This window comes from Falco cherrug, chromosome 7, assembly GCF_023634085.1.
Source record: "Falco cherrug isolate bFalChe1 chromosome 7, bFalChe1.pri, whole genome shotgun sequence".
Classification (NCBI taxonomy): domain Eukaryota; kingdom Metazoa; phylum Chordata; class Aves; order Falconiformes; family Falconidae; genus Falco; species Falco cherrug.
Genome location: NC_073703.1, coordinates 25,585,628 through 25,599,750, shown reverse-complemented (window position 1 = coordinate 25,599,750; position 14,123 = coordinate 25,585,628).

The following is a 14,123-nucleotide window of genomic DNA, read 5'->3' as shown; positions in this document are numbered from 1 at the left end:
TTCTAAGATGATGGGCACCTTTAAATGCTTGTAAGTGTTATTCATAACTACGTTTCCAGCAGAAGTCCGTTTCGGGCAGAGCCGGGTGCTGGCAGACCCCTGGTGAAGCACGGAAGGCAGCTCCTGCCATCTCGTGGACACAAGCCCTCCAGCGCCGCTCCGGCATCCCACACCAAACCAGCTGGAACATGCACTGCTTTTCCTCCCTCGGTACCTCCTCACTGGAAACGCTTCTCAGTCGGCTCTTTCCACCTGGACGCAGAAGAAAAACATTCCCTGACGTAAGGAAGCCCCCCACCAGCGCACACAGCATGTACGGCATCAGGGAGAAATGCGGATCTGCTTATGGATTTTGTGAGTCGGTGCTCAGCCCGGTGAGGCTCGGAAGGAAATACTTGGCATTTAGCGGCTGATCCCTACAGCTTAGTTATTTTTGTCTCTACACCTAAGATAGCGAGACTGTCTACGACAAAATCCAATTTTGAAAGGTTTTATGAAGTAGATAATCTCTAACCAATAAAATATTTTGAAGACTTCTTACATCTTACCTATGCAAGATGTTACAAAGCTGAAACTGTCACTTCCTATACAGCATACAGATGTATCTTTGTAAAACAAATTACGAAGTAGCTCCTTTTAGAGTTTAAAACAAGTATATTGATAATGTTTGAGTGAAGCTCAAGGTTTTAAACTTTTTCTTAAAGATGCTTAGCCAAATTAGCACGTTAGCAGCTTAATACTTTAGCTGAAGACATTTAGCTTATTAATAGGATCTCAACACACCAAACAAAACTGGACCAGGGTCCACACTGTATCCATACTTTTCTATCACGGTATATGAATAGGCCTTGGAAATTTTAATCAGCATACTTTAAAAAAGCAGTTTTAGGCTTTAAGTGTTTTTCTTTCATCTGTAAGAAGTTACAAACTGCCATGCTACTCAGTATCCCTGTGCCAAAGCCTGCTCCTAAGCCACTAAACCCTAGAGCTCCGAGTTTAGCACACGCTGAATCACGGCACATACATCTTCACAGTTAAGTAAACACTCCTTTATTCCCACTCCCTTCTCTTTTCTGTCTTCCCTGTCTGGTTGTCAGTGTCACCTGAGCTAAAATCCACGCGTCCTCCAGGAACTCCCCGCTGTCTGTAGCGGACACCTGTTGGCACCCCACCAGTTCTGCCCTTGGTCCTCGTTCACCTCTGCACAACGCCGGTCTTATTCAGAAACCCAAATTCAGCTACCATTTGCTGTCTCTCAGATCAGACAAGAGATGGGCTTCTAACCCAATACTACATCAAATGGATCAGTCTCAGGTCTTTTGCCTCCACACTTGAGTTTCTCCATCAACTGTAACTGACACAAGCCAATAAAACCAAGTCTCTGGCCAGGAGTATGGGAGGAACAAGGGATGGAACAGCAACACAGCTGTAGACACAGCACACCAGCACATCTTGTTGCCTTATGAAACCAGCCAAAAGCCTTTATACCTAGACCGTGGGGAAGCAGAAAGCGCTGTTCTGACCAACACTGCCTCATTGCTTTTCTCAATTTCATCCCATCCACCTACCGTCTTCCTGCATGGCTTACATGCCTCTAGAGCACTTTGTACAGTGCCTAGCACAAGCAGTCCCAACCCATGACTGTATGTTATAAACATTTACAAAAATAAAACAAGTGTGCTGTAGCATTTCTGAGGAGGCATTCTCTCCTAACCCTGGTTTGCTGAGTGGATGTCCTGAAACAAGAGTATTTGCAGGTTTTATAGCGTTTCAGTTTATCTGTCATGTAATTAAAGCTATCCTGAGCACTCCTCTAGAGGTCACGTTTGTTCCTCTACAGTATTCCTGTGATGATTCACCACAGAAAACTAGTGAAGTGATACACACCCAGCAAGTAACACCAAGAAGTACAACAAAATTCCAAGGCCAAGGCAGAAACATGTTTCTTATTTCAGTGTGACCCTGCCATCAAATCAGTCTTCTGAGATTCATGAAATGGCATTCCTGCTGGAGCAAGCCAAGGCCAGTAACGTGGCTATAAATGCTCCAGCTGAGACAGGCTCCCTGTTGGGCACACACAGGGAGAAATTCACTTTGTCTAACTTCAGCAGTCTACAGCACAGGCTTTTGCACCCACACTGATCATCTCTACACACCCAGTGGAAAGAAACAAGCATTCAGACATCTGCTTTCACATGGCTTCATAGGCTACTTTGATTGCCTCTCCTTCCACTCCATAAAAGAAACCCTGGGAAATAGGCTCAGTGGGTGTCTCACTTCTACCTGCAGGGACAGCCACAGCCTTAGAAAACTCACGCCTTTAGGAGCCCAAAGATACAGATTAACAAAGAAGGGAAAAGGTAAAAGGAAGAGGGTGAACAAAAAAGGGAAAAGGTAAAAGGAAGAGGGAGGAACTCCTTTTACTGTGAGCTGTGCAGCTTGGGAAAGGGAACAAAGGTTTGTAAAAGGATGTGTTGATGGGAAAGGTGTTAAAGGGTGAAACACTGAAGCAAACCAAACAAATTATTGTGTCGTTCACTGAAGGAACATGCTATGGACATCCTACCAAACACAGAAATATAATCCTGATACCACAGTGAAAAATGCTGTATTAGAAGTTAGATCCTACTGGTGGGCAAAATAAGGAAGTATAGGGCACTCCATGCACCACAAGTTCCCCCTGACCTCTAAAAAATAAAAGCAGGAATTAGGAAGGGAAAAGGGTAGAGAACATTGCTGAAAGGTACTGACAAGAGGGGCAAGGTCTGTACAGAGAATTTAGATACAGCTGTCAGACCTTTGCTGTGCATCATGGAGGGACCATCCAGGGACAAAGAGCTCCTCTTCCATCTTCCCTTCTGCATGCCCCACTCCCACATACCCCATCAATTTCTTCCTGCTCTTTCAGCTTTTCTCTTTACTCTGAGATCAGCCGCACTCTGCAGCACTAACAGAACGCAGCAGAGAGTACAATGAGCTCTGGTCAGTCTGGGATTTCTTGTGATAGAGAAGCGCTAACCACAGGAGCTAAGTGTGTCTCAAATCAGGGAAATGAGACAGTCTCAAGCACCAGCTGTCATGGCTGATATCTGCAGGCCCAGAGCATTCAGCTCTGTTGCTCTGCTTCCTGCCAATATCATCAGAAAACTGCAATTCTTTTTATCCTCTCTTTATTCCTTTGTAAGTGTGTGTTTCATCACAGTCCTCAAAGGTAATTATCACTGGAAACAGAATTAAACAGAACCAATGCCATCTTCCCTGCTAAGAGTTAACTTAATAGATGAAATGGCTTCTACAAATATCCTTGCTTAGAGAAATACGGAGTAATTTGGTATATCTGAAAGCTGACTGCATTTCTGTTCCAACCTGTTTGCAATGTACTCTGTCTGGTCCAGTCCTTTCTCTTTCCTGTATCTCAGTTGCATTCTAGGTCTTCTCCACTTTCTCAGGTGCTCGCTCTAGTGACAAAGGACAACATCTCAAAAGCCTGAGTCTGTGAGCTCATGCATAACCTGTGGATGTAGGAGACAAAGTACTCATCGTGCCATTTCACCACTCCTCAGTGTCTGCACTTTGCCTCTTTAATTTCTGCTCAGCCCACTGCCTTTGTACCAGTCCTTCTGGCACTTTGTCTTTGCATTTACCTTAAATTAGAAGTTCTTCGATCTCCTATATTCAACCAGGGCTCTGATCATGCTTCTGCCTTTGATTCAACATGCTTTTGGCTCCTGCACCTTCTTCCTGCTCAGCCCTCAGGACCTAATTTTGCCCTTAGCTATCTTTGGCTTCTGATTTCAAACCTCTCCTCCTCAGCTCCTAATCTTTGATCCCAACTACCCACGGTTTGGCTGGGATTCCCTGTCAGGCCTCACACTTCCTCCCCAGGGTTGCAGGGTATCTCACTGGCTTTACAGAACCATAAGCCAACCGCAGCCTGTCCTCCATGATGTCTTCCAGGAAAGCATGGCTCTGTTCTGTTTCTAGTTTTCTTTTGAGCTTCCCCAAAAGGATAACAAATACACTGCCAAATGACAAGGAAACAACAGAAGAACTTTAAAAAAAAATTAACATGGGCTATTAAAGAGAGTCTCATTAAAGAGCAGATTGCTCAGTGAAATAACAATGGAAAGGATATGAATGGTTACTAAGGGAGATGGACCTGGCACTGCAGTAGGTGATATTGATATGCCAAGCAGAGGAATAAACAGGAACAAAAATAAAAGCCCTAGAGAAAAGCACAAGGCACATGGCTCTCAGCAACACTGCTACATCAGCAGGAGAAAAGTTCACAGAAATCCAATTAGCAAGGCCAGAAGCAGGAAGAGCAGGCCAGAATGTCAATCAGCACATGAAACAGCCAGGGTGAAGATGGAATGTAATAAACACGTCCAGCCACAATGGGAAACACAGGCAAGCAGAAAGAAAGTGTGCATGGAAAGGACAGAAATGGTCGGCTACTCCTAAAGAGGAAAAAATGCTCTGAAACGCTTAAAACAAGGAATCCAGCAACAGGGGCATAGGGGTGAGCGAGTGGTACAGGGTATATATCACACCAAGTTGCAGTCTAACCCATTACAATTGCACAGACTTAAACTAAGTGTCTTGGGATGACTTTAGCAGCAAACTAATTCTTGTGTAGTCCAAAAGCGTTCCTGAAAGCTCCTGACAATCTCCCCTCGTCTGAACGAACTTGACCTGTTCCACATCTTTTATCAAACCTGGCCTCCTTTCAGGCTCCCCATGGTAGACAACGCTCTCCCATGGGCTTCTTTCACATGCACCAGACCTAGATTTATTTCATGTATTACTTAGCTAACTAATTGTGTTGCTTCCACACATTTTTCCTCCAGAAGCCAAGTCTAGTAGTCAAAGACAGGAATGCAAAATGGCACCCACACCTCCAATGCCAGATCATTTCTAACAAGAGTGGTACAATCGTCAAAACAACCAATCTCTTCACAAGACTAAGAGACTTTTGCTAACAGCACAGTGAGAGAGATTCCCAGTGCACACTAATTAAATATTACCTTCTCAGCTCATGTTGACATTCTTTCCAGCAGCTCCAGAACTGGACCAGTAGCTTTAAACCTGGTTGTTGATTTTGAAAAAAGAGCAAAGCATCACTTCCATCAGCTAGTCCAACAGCTCCATCCATCTTTACTGAAGGGCTTAGAACAGAAGCACATTTCTGAAAGTCTTATGTTATTTTTTTAAAATGTAAATCCAAATTGTCTGATGGTATGTTCAAAAGATGAGAAACATTGCCAGCATTCCACCCAGAAAGCCTTCTGAGAAGGCAATATAAAACCAGACTCAGTTCTTTCTTTTCTTTTTATCATTTCATTATGCAGAATATTCTGAAGAACAACAGGTTAGCACACTGGTTAACACTGTCCATGTCATTAAAACTTTCATTCCATTATTTGCCTGAATATCTCTTCAGTCATGAACAAAGCTTGAATAAAGGGCAAATCTTTCACAGCAAAACAAATCAGTTTCACTAACACATTTGTACTCCAACCAAAATTACTAAATAAGCATGAACACTATGAATGCAAATGAATTCACTGTTAATAAAATGAGAGCAAAACTCATGCACCAAATAACAGATTACATATATCCACTGCTAAACAACGCTGCCTGCAAAGTCCTCTTATGGTGTCTACCTATTGATATACAGCTGTCAAAATTTCACATCAAGTTTCACTTATTGTAAGGCGACACACTGCTCTTAAAGGACTGCAACTGCTCTATTAAAATGGTGTTCATACAGTAATTTCACTTGCTATTTTATATGTAACAGAAGAAAGGCTAAAACAGACATATGGTAACATGCTGCAGCAAGACAACACACTGGTAACAAACAGAACAAGGCTGGCTTCCAGTGTGGTCTCTACTTGTCAAAATATTTTGTTTCATAAAAGCCTGACAGGTATTCCAGTTGCAGAGGGGAGGCCTGAGGAACCAACATGAAAAGCATTGGCAGAGGGTATCCAGAGCCTAATGGGAAACTTAATGGTGTCGAACCCTCATGGTGCCATCGATCCTGATGCAAAGCCACTACCTGTTACAGCACTTGCCTATCCCAGATCTGACTTTGGAGAACAACTTTCAGGTCTTATTTCAAAGAAAATCTGTCAATTAGGATGACATTTTCTGAAGAAACGTATGGGCCAAAGGAAGCTCTTTCAAAAGATTCTCTTCACAGTGGCCCCTCTTCTTCTCCATTTTAGTTTTAGAGTTAGGTACAATTTGACATGGCCATATACACTGTGTGTAACTGAAATCAATGAGTAACTACATTTAGGAGGAACACGGATAGACTGTCATACAGTCTTGGCTTAGTATTTGTTACGGAGGCTGTGACATTATCAATGTGAGATCACATTTCTGGATTCCTTTACTTAGAAGCTGTTTTCAGGAGTCACCAGAGCATGGAGTGGAACCGCTATACGTGTAAATCTCATTGATGATCCATAAAGTCCTTCAGAAGAATGAACCATCGGGAAAATACAACAATAAGAAAGAAACGGTAAGAAATAAGGGGTTGATGGAAACTCTCAATTTTAATGACAGAATATGCTGGATATGAACATGTTTTGAGGAAGCAAATTTTTCACAGCAATCTGATGTGCCATTTTTAATAAAAGACTTAGCACCTGCTTATAAATCCAGTGCTTTTCCAAACAATATCCAGATCTCTTGAACATAAACAAGTATTATATTCCTGGCTATGGAAAATCTCAAAGGTACACTGGAAATGAGAGCCCAACAAACCTCATTTATGCACAAACTATTTCTGATTTGTGAAAATCACCTAGCTTATCTCGATAAGTAATATTACCTCTGCAAACAAAATCCCTCGGTCATATATCAGAATGAATAAGAGAGCAGTGAAAAAATCAGTTCAAAAGTTTTATTCTGATTCCTACAGGCTTCTGAAAAACTCTTTAAAAGAATCAATTAAGGAAACACAGTTATCAAAGGTGGTAATCACTGTCTTGTATTAAAAGGTAGGTACAGATTAGATACAAAACACATTAAACAATTTTCATGATATCAGATGCCTGAGGAGTAACACTTCATTTATTCATTAATTTCACTTAATATTTTTTTTTATATCCCTAAATGACAGCTTCCTATTCTATTCCCTCTTCCCTCCCTCTGAGCTGCTGGCTGAGAACGTAAGTAATACTATACCATTCAGAGAAGGCAAAAGAATAAAATAAAAGTAAAAAAAAAAAAAGATCTGATGGCAGCAACCCGATGTCACCTAAAGACGACAGTAGTGGTGTTTTGTCAGTGACAAGTAGTGCTTTCATTCAGAAGCATTTGTAGAAAAGTCAGTATTTGTTTACTGCTCAAGCCAACATACAGACTCACAAAAGACCTTTTGCTTTTTTTGCTTATAAACCACCTGCTGCCGTGAACAGCTATTCAGTTATCATTTGTTTCTACAGCACCTTCATCCTGGTGGAATATTAGCAGAACTTTACAGAAAAATCAAGACATGCATTTGAAACCTGGATAACTCCAAACTGTGCTAGATTGAACTTAAAAGAAAAAAGAAAATAAACTTAATAATTGACATTTTGCAAGCAGCTGTACTTAGAAGACAAACTGGACTGTTCCAATACCAAAATCTGGAACAGCTTCTTAAATCTGGTTCCCATTTCCAGTAATGACAAGCAAGGCCTTGCAGAAGCCCCATTTTAGCCAAGCTGAACATGACCCTGTCCAAGGAACGCCACTGGAAACTAGAGCATTACGAGCTGTGTGAAGCAGCACTGCTTGAGGAAGCTGCTCTTTTTCTTTCTGATTTTCTTTCAAAGGAACAATAGAGTGAGGCATACCCACACAAATAAGTTTACTGTGCTGAAGAGCATTTAAGAGATCGCAAACTTGTATGACAGTCTGCTCAACAATGTAGAGCCTACTCATATATACGATTTAATTCAGTTTTGGAAGGCTCTTCAGAATTTGCCCAAAGGTATTCTTCAAGTCTGACAGGTGGACAGCAATGACATGCTGATGAAGAAATGGTAGAGAAAATGCTCTGTCAAACAGCTATAACCACTGCTTTGAGACTGGTACACGAAGACGATGCACTGGGACAGTGCTCGCACTGAAGGATGGGGAGAAAAAAAAAAAAAAGGAAAAAAAAAGACGACGACAACAACAAGGTATTTACCAAAAGGCCCCTCCTGTCCAACAGCACAAGTTCCACCAGTTGTCAGGGTGGTCACGTTTAGATTAATTTTAAATTTAGATCAGTGGTACATTCAGATCAATGGCAAGTAAAGGAGCCCACAGGTGAGTGCACTTCAATTAATCAACATCATTTAAGTGAAACTTCAAATCTGATCTAATTTAGTCAATTTATAGCAAGACCTTTATCTAGGGAGTTTGACCAATATTCAAACTGACTGACTTAGCACATGACAGAGAGAGGATTACAGGTATAGCTAGGGGCTTAAGAATGAGAATGTTCTTAAAAACATTGTTAACCATGATCTTTAAATGCAAAACAAAATATAAATGCTAAAACAATGTCCTCAGAGAGCTATCTCCAGTTGCAGGCTTTGGACTGGATCCAACTCAAGACACTTTACTTGTGTCCCACTTTCAACAGATGAGACTTGCATCTGAAAACTAAAACCTTTAACGCTTCTCTTTCAAGGACAGCAACAAGTAAAAATCACTCGATGCTTTTGCAAGTCTTGGACAGCAATACTGTTTGTCTGAAATACACCCTGCAGCATAGCTTCACACTGCTCTGTTTTGATGCCAGTAAAGTCTGACTGAGCAAGGCCTCAGCCTGTGAGTCACAAGTGAAAAGTTGCGTAAATGTTGTTTTGAGTACTCCACAGATTTCCACCCTTCCTTCGAATGTTACAAGTGGTTAAACTTATGCTTAACTATCCTGACTAGTCCCATCAATTTACTAATTCTGGCTGGTGTTGAGAAGAGCAGCTGGTAAATTAGTTTTGTGGAAAGCCAGCTCAGAACACAAAGGGCTTTTTACCTGGGAGAAAAGTAGCTCTTTATCTTTGGAAAATGGAGTACAAAATTCTGCAGAGATTTCTCCCAGCAGAGAGCACGTGCAGACATGAGCGAGTCTGATCGGTTCAAAGGCATTCAGGAACCGCAACAGCAAGTGGTGGGAAATGCAGAACTCCCACCACTATGCTTTTTTCAGACAGAATACCCATGTTTTCAAGTGTTGCTCCTGGAGATCTTGAGCATTTGAAATGCTTCAGGCAAACCCTCAGGCTGGAGGGAATCCTCAGTCACAGTTAGCAGGCTGGGAAGAAATGTCACCATCTGCCTCCACTGATCAATGCAGACTGCTGAGCTTACAGCAGTGACATCCTTCCTGAGCTTGGCACTGGCGGTGCTTAGCCACTGCAGGGCTTTATGCTCTTTCACCACAAAATGGGAAGGCCAGCCACGTATCTTCCAAGACAGCAGGTGGCAAGGCACAAGCTTTTTCTACAGGAAGATGGAATCCAGTTATCCCCATCAAAATTTCTTCTGGTAACCGCAGCAAGCTATCACTTCTCTAACATAAACAAAAACATATATGTCTCCAAAACTTCCATTAAGGTCATCAAAAAGATGTAAGAAACCTCCCCATCCCCACTTTGAGAAGACCAAACTGCTGCAGCCAAGACCAGAGTGGTGCAGGAGCAGAAGAATGAGCAGCCAGCCTGAATGGAGACTTAGCCCTGTTACCCAGACCACGCTGCCCCTGCAGCTCAATGTCTCTGTGGACTCCAGCAGCTCTCAGGAGTATCTGGGGCTTTTAATAATCAGGCCCTCAGAAAACTGAATATTCTCTGTGAGTCTGCCCATGAAAATGTTGCTTTAGGACATCTGCTGAACTCTGTCAGAAGCAGATTGGAGACAGCACAAAGTTCTCACAGGGTAACCACAAGACTATTTTTGTCTTGAGGACTCTGTTAACTCACTGAATACCTTCCAACTCTCTGGAAACTGAAGCAAGCTTAGGTAAAGATTCCACAGCTAACAGCTGTAATGAAACAGATTAATTCATTCAAGACGATCCTACAAAGAAAACAGGAAAGTAAAATATAGGCTAGAAATCTGATATGCAGTGAATTCTATTAGTAATTTGCAGTGGGAACAGGTTTAATTAAGCTTAATGAAGGTTATTCTGTATTTTTATATTTTAAAGCCAGTAATAAAACATTCTGTATATACCTATATGTAGACATATATGTAACATACAAGGATTTTCTTCTGCCCCCCCTCCCGCAAAGGAAGCAGTAGGGTATGTTTTTTCAGCCATACAATTCATTTAAGATTTCAAAAATCTGAATGAAGGAAAAAATGAATGATAAAAATGTATGGAAAATTAAGACAACAATTATTTTTCTCTCAGAAATTGGGAGTACGCCTTTCATCAAGAAATGGGTAAAGCGCAGTACGGGTATTGCCAGTACGTAACACAACAGTTAGCTAGGCAGATGTGTAGATATGACCAACATAATTACTAAGCTACCAGAAAAATAGCTCCAGAAAGGAAAGGAGCTATAAAAGACTAAGCTTCTTCACAGAGCTTCACAATAACTACAGGAATACAGAATAGAAATCCTGAGGGCAAGAAGACATTTCTTTAATTATCAACAGTAATCTATCTTGGCTAAACACGATGCAACAAAAGAGACTCAATTTCAAACAAGCTCCCTCCCTTTGCTCCGTTTCTCCCATTGGAACTTTGTTTTGGGAACACAGAACATTTCGCATTCTCTCACAGGTATTGCAGCCAATAAAGGACTAACAGAATCTGTTTGTCCCCTTGGTCTTTCATTCATCAGGCATCTCTCCAGGACAAAAACATTATACAGAACAGTGACTGCCAGATTGCAATAAGGTAAAATCACTCAGAAGACTCCAGACATTTATTCTTACGCCTCTATACCTACTATATGTATACATAATTTGCAGGATTGCCTCATTGACAGTAGCTGTTAAAAAGACACCACCATCATCACCACCCAAAGTAAAAAGAGAAAACCTTAAGTATTTCCATTAAGAAAATGTGAAAAAGCATGCACCTCTCAGCCAAACAGCATGCAAGTTTTCTTCTTTTTCAGTTTAAACTCATGCTACAGATCTGGCTTTGAGGTTACTGGACTTTACATATAATCTACAAACCAGACTTTCTGGCTCGTGTTTTTGCAGCTACTACCAAAATGTCCTACGCCAGACCAGTCAGGAGAATGACACTTTACGTGTTTACAGACACATTTGGCGTTTCCTTCCATACAGGTTATCTACGATTGTGGTGGTTGGCGAATCAGCTCTAAGGGGACAACAGCAACCAAGTAACAGAAGCAGGTCTATTGGCTGATACTCTGCTTGAGGCACTGCTTAGAGTAATACCGACTCAAGTTCATCAGCATGGATTGCATCTCCACAGAAACTAAACAGAGGCAGAAAGTCTGAAAAAAATACCTTGGCAACCCCCTTTGTAATGCAGTCATAATCTGTCCTGTGATTAATCCTTTCTTTCCAGAGACTTTTATTGGCATCAGCAGCCTGCCCAAAGAGAACCAATTGTCAGGATGCCAATATTCAGGTCCTTTCTTGTAATTGTTAAGATTAAACTAGATGCATTCTAATCAGTGAAATACATAGGTCTTCTTTTAAGCCCACAGTGCAAAGACCTGATAAGGCTATCAAGCACCCATCACTTGGAGGTGTGGCCTTGAACTAAAGAACTTGCACTTTTTGCCTCCAGCTGGATCTGCTGTCCCACAGAATAAGCTCTCCTGTGTACACAGCTGCTGTTCCAACTACATGCAGTACCTGATACCACACTACCCAATGAACAATCAAATTAATTATATCCACCTTAACAGCTTACCGTACTTAGTCTAGATTATTCTTTCTTCTCTATATAATTAACATGTTTTCTCCTTTATGAACAAAGGATCAGCAAACAAGCTTAAAAATTATTCAAGAAATACTACTGAGGAAGCACCACTAGTATCTGGTAGTAGGTACAAAGGGGGATTTGCTTTGCCCTGTTAACAAAATTTATAATAAGCACGGGCACCCACAACTATGTAAATGACAACCCCAAATCTTAAACCTATCTTTTACTAGAAAGAACTAACTACCACTCACTCAACCTCCTTCAGGTCCTACTTTTTTTTTTTTTTTTTTTTTTTCCTGAAAGGAAGAAAAAGTCTGATGGCTTCTGCAAGTAACGAGCAAAACAAATTTTCTTCGCTTTTGATTACTTAGGCAAAAGCTGATCTGGCAAGTATTTAAGAAACTATGGTAGCAATAAGTTAACATTAGAGAACCCATAAATTGTGGGTTGAATTTAGCTTTTTTTGCCTTTTAAGAGGAGCTGAACCATTACAGTGCAACACACACCACTAGAAACTGGCAATACTACAGCGTATTAAACTGTTCTAGTACTTTTGGCTTACCACTGCTGTGCTAAGCCAGGCTGAGCCCACACCAGCTGAATGGACAGTGAATTCTATACAAACCACAATCAGGCATGTAACAACTAACGTAAAATTAAATACAGCCTTTTCTTGCCATTTCCATTTAAACTTTTTCATGCTCTATTTTAATTTTCCCCACTGCCTTCTCCAAGTGTCCTCCTTGCCAAGAGGGCTACCAGCCCCGTGACTCCCCTGCGGCAGAAGGAACAGCACACAGAGCCAAGGCGAGTGGCAGGCATCAGAAGAGCTAGTCCAGCTTGCAGAGATCCCTTCTGTGACCAACACCTTCTGAAACGCTCGCTCTTGGCCTCCAAGTGTCCATGCACCTCTGCCTAACAGTAGTAACACAGTTTACTCACAAGTTTTAATCTCTGTAGCAGATACTCTTCTTTAACTGGGGAAGAAGCTCAGAAACACATGTAACCATCACGAAGAGGCTTCAAGGCCATGTAACCTATTCTATTCATGTAACCTAAAACATGCTTCTCACTGAACTATTTTTATAACTCATGACCACACTCCCCACAGACACACCTGCCTTTGATTCTTAACACTGACAACTGTGTACCTGGGGTTTTCTCCTCTGCATATGAATTCTTAGGCATTCTAGGGGCAGTAAGCACAGGATAATTGTTTGCTGTATTATCTGAGCCAGTAATTAGCATATGCATTTCCTGGAAGAAGCCAAAAGACTTCAATTACCAAACAAAAAGTTAAGAGTTGAAAAATACCAAATAGAACCCCAAAATATCCCGGCATAACTTTTTCTTTTTTTAATGCAGCTATTCTTCATTAACAGTCATTTGGTCAATTACTGTAAACACTGAAGTCATCTCTTACCCCAAACCGAATTTCTAAGCCTGCCTACTTGGCCTGATCCGAGTCTTGGGCACACCTGATCCACAACTATTCACTGTGCCTCCTCTTTAGGTGGGAGCCTGGCTGCCAGGTGAAGCTGTTGATTTCTGCTATACATATCATGCAAGTAACTGGCCTCCTTTCCCACTTGAAATACAAAACTCTACCACTTAACCTTTCAGCCAAGACAGAGGCAACAGCTCGCCTAAATTTTCAGAGCTCCATTTACAACCCCCATTTAAGGTAATGGTTATAGACTGCGTTTATTGTTGTCTTTTAAAAAAAAACTACACGTAGTTACAGCCTGGAGTCACTTTGCAGGCAAAGTCCTAGAAGCCTTGACACTGCAAAGACGTGGAGGTGAATGCTGCACGCAGACTTTCGGCGTCGTTCCTTTACCCGAGAGCAAGGAGCACACATGCCTGTCCGCGCTCGACTCTGTCCGACCCTGCCCCGCTTCCCTCAGGCCTGTACACTCAGCCACGGGCCTGCGCCGCCCGCCACGCCCTCCCAGCCTCCTCGCCCTCAGGTGCCCCGCTCCTTCAGCGTTCACACGTTGCTGCTAGCAGCCAGGCTGACCAGATGCCGCCTCAGGGGTTCAGGGACATTCACCAGAGCCCCCGGCTCCAAGCTCACGCCCCTCAACGCGGGGAAAGCTGCACCAAGCAGCCGTTAGGCTCCCGCCACCTCCACAGAGGCGCTTCCGCTCGCCCTCCCAGCCGCCCACGGCCGCGGGGCGGGACGGGCCGCACCACCGCTGCCGCCGCCAGGGGGGTT